The sequence below is a fragment of the Melospiza melodia genome, chromosome 6 (genome assembly GCF_035770615.1).
Source record: "Melospiza melodia melodia isolate bMelMel2 chromosome 6, bMelMel2.pri, whole genome shotgun sequence".
NCBI classification, from domain to species: domain Eukaryota; kingdom Metazoa; phylum Chordata; class Aves; order Passeriformes; family Passerellidae; genus Melospiza; species Melospiza melodia.
Genome location: NC_086199.1, coordinates 15,662,479 through 15,670,404, shown reverse-complemented (window position 1 = coordinate 15,670,404; position 7,926 = coordinate 15,662,479).

Here is a 7,926-nt window from a genome sequence, read left to right as displayed (position 1 = left end):
CAGAAGGTATCCTGGGATTGGCCTGCTGACAGTAGGTGGTAGGTTAATGTTCAGTGAGATATTGCTAGAATTTTGTTAGAATAGTGCAGTAGCTGGGAGCATGGCTGCTTGTGGCTCAGACTGGCTGTCAGAGGGACTGCCTGACAGACCATGCTACCTTCCCTGTACAGAAGACAGCCAAACACATGGGTCTTACAGCACTGACAACTGCACTAATCTTGGCTTGGCCTTTGAAGAACATAGATAAATGCTGCTATGAAAGCTCATAAATCTACATCATAAAATATTTCAAACATTGAGGTACGACAAAGCATTTCACATCTCTTGGCAGCAACCACGTGTTCGTAAAGCAGTCCTCCCAGGCTGTGCCTGTGGGTTTCTGTTGTCCCCTCTAAGTATTTTCTAGGGTCAGAAGGCATTTTTCTGGCAGCAGCGCTCTCTGCAGGGGTAGACTTGGAGATGTACACAGTGCAAAGAATTTTCTCAGCTAGACATAAGGGAAAGGCAACAATATGTTTAGGCAACAATCCTAAGAAAAATGGTTTAAGTTCTGAAGTACTTTACCTTGAGCCTATGCTACGGATGTTTTGATGAAATAAAATGGAGATTACACTGCCTGTAACTTCTTTTATGTCACATGTCGGCACTGTAATGCCAAATTGCTTCCTTGGCAGAATCTTATGCAAAATGTGGGGATGTCTCTTACTAAAGCCACCAACATCAGCAGGCATGTGTCAGCAGTTTCAACACACCTTTTTTGCTCTGAATCAGCCAGTGGATTTAGATCTTATTGCATTCTAAAAAAAATAAAATTATCTCCTATTAATAAAATCCCAGTTATTATCTTTATGTTTCTAAGATTAGTGTTCTGTCTTTTTGTTAACATTCAAATCCTTGATCTGTTCCTTTCCCTTTTTCATCTTAACAAACACATGCACTAGGAAGAGGAAGAAATCTCTCAGTAGGGTCTGGCAGTCCATAGTTCCTCCAGCTGAAGCACTTACACCTTGGAATACTCTTTATCTTGCAGTCTTTGTCTCACCAAACAGTGAGAGAGCTCTCAGGAGGTCCCAGGAAGACATTGATTTAGGTTTCCATCTTTATGACTCCTAACAACAGTGCCCACACTCTGTTCCACACAGCCTGAGGTATGCTCTCTCTTGCTTCAAATTTCCATTCTGCTCAGCCTACTGAAAACCAGTGAAGGAACGTGCCAAAAAATTCCAGTGCTTGCTTTGTTGTGATGAATGATGAGCTACATCATGGCTTTGCTAGTACAAAGAATTCTTGTCTAGTGAGAAAATTTTGGGGGTATTACTGTATTTGCAATATATTTTCCTGCTGCTTATTTGCAACATATTTGCTTGCTGCTTACATGAAGTCATGTAAGGTATAATCAGAGAGAAGGAGGCTAGATATATTTGTAATTGCTCTATCACTGGATATTTTAAAGGGTATTAGAAATGCATCTGTAAGGATCAACAGAGCCTGAACCCATTTGAGGACTGCAAGAGTTATCAGATTTACCTTTTTTAGCCCTTTTTCTTCCCCCAGACCATCAAGTATTAGTCTGGTGTGTTGGAAGTCCCTGGGAGCCACTAGCTGCTCATTTGAAAAGAAATGCACCTAGAGCTGTCCTGTAAGACTGACATCATCATGCTTTCATCTCAGTGCCTCCTAAGCATTTTGAGATCCTCTAATGAAAGTTATTACATAAATGCATAGCAATCTATTCTTAAATGTTTAAATCATGACAGATTTTGAATACATATTTTTTGTGACTCAGTCATGAATTACAACAATTTGCATACAGTATTTTCCTATATTCAGCATACCCTCCTTCTCATTTAGTCCTTCTGACTTGTGCTGCTGTAGTGACTTTAAATCTGAATTACAGAAGCAATTTTGGAGTGCATTGCTGTTAACTTGGTGATGAGTAATCTTGCTGTACCTATAGGCAGGAATAATTGACAATTTTTTATAATGAGGAAGGAGGAAACCCATAATCAAAGGAAACATTTCTCTATTTATGAACAAGCACACCCATTTTACTCTCCTTGTGTCCACAGCTATAGTGGCTGTCTAATGTGAATATTATTTTCTTTTGCTTATTGCTGCAGTGCCAAGGGATAAGCTAATATTAGGCCTTCACTTAATAAGGCCCTGGTCAAATGCTGAGGAATAAACAGGGATGCCCCAGTGCACTTACAGTCTTAAAGAGAAGAACAGTGAGAAGGCACAAAATGCAAGCATTAAAGGAAACTGAGAAGCAATTCTCTGTCTTTGAAATAAGTTTATTTGCAAAGGGTAGCTTAATATTTCTTGGGAACTCCCTGCTGTTCCCAATCACCTCCTTAGCAGCCTTTTTCTGGTTTTCTCTATAAAAATTGGCCAGGTGACAGCAGCAGTCCTGCTAAGTCCCAGCTGTGGGAGAGAAGCTGACATGCCTGCAGCACCTATTGGAACCCATGCCCGTAGAGCAGCGTCCAGTGAACTGGAAATCCACAGTCCTGCTCCACACACTTGTCCTAGACATCTAGAAATGTAATTCTGCCATTGTATACTGGATATTGAAGGCAGAAGCCCATTGTGTTTGTTTGTCTTCAGGAAGAATCAGAGTTAGGAACTCCCTGGGCCTGCTATGCTGATTTTGATAACAATACCCCATTGTCCTTTTGAATGTTTTTGCAATGTCTCCTCCCACCAGGAAAGGAAGTAGGTCCTGACGATCATATGTCCTATATAGAATATAGGATCCTATATATGTATATGATATATAATATAATCCTCCTTTAATTATGAAGGATTTTAACAGTGATTATTTCTTGCCTGGGAGACTACATGTTTACTCTTGAGATAAAGAATTGCCTCACAAGAAAGCTGTTTTACCAGATACTGGTTTGCCCCATCCCTCTCCTGCACCTGAATATATTTCCATAACGCTTATTTTTGCTGTAATAATCCAGCATCTGCTATGCTGACAGTCTTGCACAGAGCTATTTAGAACAGCTAAGGGCTGATTTGAGTCCCAGAGCAAACAGGCTGGGTCTTTTTCCCCTTTTCCCTCCTTTTTCCTTCTATAGGTTAGCCTGGTGCTGATCTCCCCTTCTTCCAGCCTTGTTGGTTGGGGAGGGGTGGCAGGACAGAAGAACTCTCTGAGGTGCAGCTCCAGAGTCCCAGGGCATTTACTCCTGGCCTCCTTGGTGGGGATGGCAGCACTGTTCAGGGTGTGCATTAGTCCTTTTCTCTCCAAATCTGTGGTGCTGGAGCAGGATTAGCTCTCAGCTAGCAGAGGTCTTGTCCCTTCATCTTTCAAAATGTGCCTGAGTCATCAGGCTTCTTCCAAGGCATCGCAGATAAGCAGTTATTGGATCCTGTTTTGGTGTTTGAATCTGGCCTCACCACTGGAAGTTTGGAAAATAAGTCACCATACAGATGCAGAAAGAGAATATTTGCACTAGAAGGATTTTGCTGGAATTACTTGGGGTAAGCTTACAAACTCTGTGGGTGCATTTTCACACTCAGGCTTCAGTGGGGTCCTCTGTGTGCAGAGGCCTCCAGGCATTTTTGACTCTGGTAACATCTGTCTCTTACAGCTCCAACTCATTTCTGCAATTAGCTGAAGCACAAGAAGACACTGATTCTCTCTTTACAACAAGTTTTACTTAGAACAAAGTAAAATTTTAACTCTGACTTGCTTGAAGTAGAGAGTTCTGGTGAGCACTGTCAGATCCTACATCTACAGGGTGAGAATCTCCATCAGCAATGGGCGCACTGCATATTTTAATTTTGGAAAGGGAGAAAATTTGTGTTCAAAAGCTCTCTCCAGTGCCAACCATCTGCTTTCAAGAACATTTCTCTTTGTGCTATTTCTATGAACTGGGGGTGAAGTGTAGCCCTTTTCAGTTACCCATTCATGGTTCCTTTTCATTTGTTTAAATTGCTCATCCATCTTGTCCATCAATATGTTTCTTCGCTTAGCACAAAGATAAAAAATTCCTGTGCCCATAAACACTCTGGTCCATAACTTCTCTAACATAAATATGCTTATTAACTTTTATACAGGATGGCTTCCATGAGGAAGATGGCATATGTGCACACTGGAAAGAAGATAAGAGTCTGAAGTAATTGGATTAGCTGTAATAGAAAAATGGGTGAGCTGCAGGGATGGAATTCACCCAGGACTAATTTGGAGTACAGAATATCAGAGTGCTGCAAATCTGATAGCAAATGATGCTTGTTTAGATTGCAGATCAGGGGGCTTTATAAGTGTATATCTAAGAATGAATCTGTATATCATCTGTAGGATGTAGCATCCATTCACCTACAGATATCTGCATACAGCATTCTTTGATGACAGGGTGCCCGGATGAATATGTTTATTCAGGCTAAGAAAATTATACGAATTCCACTATATTTCAGAATCTATTACAAATAACTGCCCACACATTCTGAAATAGCTATGTACACTTCTTTCCTGCATCTCCTTACCTTTAGCTTTCAAATATGGAACAACTCCTGCTCCCTCAATTGGCATCAGTGAGAGGTACTGCTTGTAGGGAATCCTGTATGTTTAGTTATGGGGGAGATTTTTCAGAGCTAGCTCAAAAAGAACAGCATTGGCTTTTAACCCAAGAGAGATTACTTAGAAACAATTTTTATGGAAGAGTTCAGTAATTCTTCCAGAAGAGAGGCTGCAGAAAGACAGCCAGGATAACTCACACACTGGGTAGAGGATAACTCACACCTGTGACACAGACACATCACCTGGACAAGGTGAAGTTGCTCAGTTCTGTTGACCCATGAGGACCAATGGCACCTTGTGTTAAAATTTAAAGACTGTGCTACATTTTGCATTCTGTATTTCTGCTCTCCAGTTACTCATAACTCCTCCTGTTGACAAAAGATTCAGCTTTCCTACTGATCTCCTTCCTGGAGCAGAGGTAATTATTCCCCACAGTGGAATCCAGGAGCTGGCTCATGGAGACCTGAGGATTCATGTTCAACGCTGTGGCAGGTGCCCCAAGAGCCAGCTCTCTGGGGCCTCGACAGCTAGTCTCAGCCAACATTGCTATAATGTCTGCCTAGGGCTGTGTTGCCAGGGATGGGGCTTTATTTCCAACCCCTCTTTGCCCTGTTTTGCTTTCATTTGATTTACAGTTGTCTCTGATAGCTGAGATTAATGTGGATTTTTATTTTACAGGGGAGCATGGCGTTAATTTTCAGATTATTTATCGCTCCAGCCACATAAAGGAGATAAATCACCTTAGAAAGAAAATGTCCTCTTGCATGCAGTCAGCTCAGTAAGTTTGCCTAAACTCATAAAAAGTTGCTGTTTAGTCTCTGTCTGGGGTTAAGCCCTGTGAAACTGTGACTGAGCAGTACAACAGTAGTAAGCAGGAGCACAGGACAGGAAATGCCTGCTTCCACCTTTCAGAAGTACTCAACCCTTACTTCTTTCCACAGGCCCTTAAGATTTTATTCAATGCTCAGTGGAGATAAATATAACATACCCACAGCTCTCTCTTGAATGGAATAAATTAATTTATGTATTTGTTTACATAGCTATATAACAGTGTATTTTTATGTAATGTAATGTATTTTTAATGTGATATAGCAATGTGTTTTTTTAAAACAAACCTACTCACCTGCAAATGGCTCTCCGTATAAAGGATCAAGATCTCCAAAGACAACTAATGATTTTGAGCAGTGAAGTTGAGTTTCTCAGCCTAAAACAACACCACCAGCTTCACTGAGACTTTTGGAATATAACTTAAGCAGGCGATATGCCCATTCACCACAACATTTTTCTGAGTATCATTCATGCCTTCCATTTTACACCAGATCAGTACTGGTCTGACTGCTTACATTTCCAGATAATTTTCCTCCCAGGCATATATGAACCTATCTATTTTTCTACCTCAACATCACCTGCAAGGTAGCTTGGTATATATTGACTTCTCAATCTGGCCAGAACTGGCCATTTTGAGATAGATTTGTAGTAAAAACTTTATTTTATTTTGTACAACCAACCAGTCTATTCCTCATCCTTATGTTGCAGTCAGTTTTGGTGTCTGTTTAGAAGAATCAGAAACAAATATGCCTTGTTATCTTGTTTAGATGTAGTGAGAGACCCAGTTGAGGGTCATCCAGAGTGGCAATGACATCCTTTATGTTCATGTACCTATACTGCTTTTGCACTTTGCAGTCCGTACTGATTTTGGAAGACTTTCATACAGAGGATAGTTGGAACAGTTGCTGTTATTGCCTACATGTCATCCAACAGCTCCATGATGCTGTTTCTATGCTTATATATTTATTTCAAATAAATTTAACAGGTCACTTCTATTTGTCAGCAATTTACATTTATTTATAAATAAAAAAAAATCCAATTTTTTTTTTTTTTTTTTATGAAACTTGTCATGTCTCCAACCCTGGGTATTGAACTACTGGAGAAAAACTGGTGTTTTCATTCATCCATTCAACTGCTTTTGGTGAACATCCCAAAATGTCACGTTTGATTTTGCTTTCAGATTCTCACAGAAAAATCTGCCTGTTCTAAGGAGATCTGGATAAAATTAAAATAACCATTAGATGAGAGGGCTGTTTCACTGTGATTAAGTAAAGCAGAGCAGGCTTTTGCTGCAGCTCAGAAGAACAAGAATCAATCCCCTGCTTGTTTCAGCTCTGTGCCCATTCATATCTCTGGATACTTATAAAAAGCATTACTCATAAATCAGAGAATACCCTAACCTTTTTGCTCAGTACACATGCATTTGAGATCTGTATAGCTTAAGCATCTCTGTGCTCAGCAGAACAACTGGAAGAGCTTGCAAGTGTAGCAGATAGCAAAATAGCTAAACACAGGGACTGGAGTGCACTCATGGCTGTCACAGACCCAAACCTGTGATGTGGTCACTGTAAAAAACAGGAGAGAAAAGCCCCCTTCTAAAATTAAACAAAACAGAACAAGTGTGAACTGAAGTGATAAATTACAGAAGACTTCATGTGGAGAACTCAAATAAATCTCTAAATATTTTTAGCACACTCACTTTTCTTTCAGTAGCTCACCAGGAGGTTCAGTGGTCTCACCTGGCATCTTATTAATCCTGCACTGATTGGTGAGCATGCAGGAATGGAGCAGCACTGGCATCTGGGTTAATCACAACTTCTAGGAAATCGTGAAAATGACACAGGAGACACTTCACAAATGGTGAGCTGACGTTTTGCTGCAAAAAAGGGCTCTGTTTTCACAGAAGGTGACCAATAAATCCAGCACAGTTACGGACCATAGCTATAAGTCAGGTTTCAAATTTTCCCAACTGCAAGAAGCATCTGTCTTATTTGGAGTCTGAACACAAACAATCTCTGCTGCAAGTGCAAGATTTAGTTTCTCCTGCATTTGGGTTGCTTACTTTCATTTGTGTCTTTTACTTGGCCTCTTCTTTGAATTGTAATATTTCAGAAGACTATTTTTGATCAATACAATCCTTATGCAGTGCTGACTGATTTCCTTATTTTGAACAAAAAATCTCTTTCATAAGCAATTCCCAATAGAAATGTTCCTTTTAGTCTTATGCACTACTTGGATTTTTCCTCAGGGATGGAATGTTATTTTTCTTTTTAATTCTCTCTAAACTGCTGACACTAATGCTCTCTATAAAACTTGTTGTAGACCCTGCTCTGTATCTTGTCTATACTTGGGATTAAGGAGAATTATTATCATGTGGTCCTAAAGCAGCTTTTTGAAGTCTTGAGTACACTCTCCTGTCAGGTGAGTACTGATTATATATTATAGAAAAAAATGGTTTTAAAAATAGATCCAAGAGTAAGAAAAATCTGAAGGCTGGAGATGAACTGTTAGGAGAAACAAGACTGGGAGGAATTTGCTGTAAGAGAAAAATCCCAGTTCCCAAGGAAGGTGCT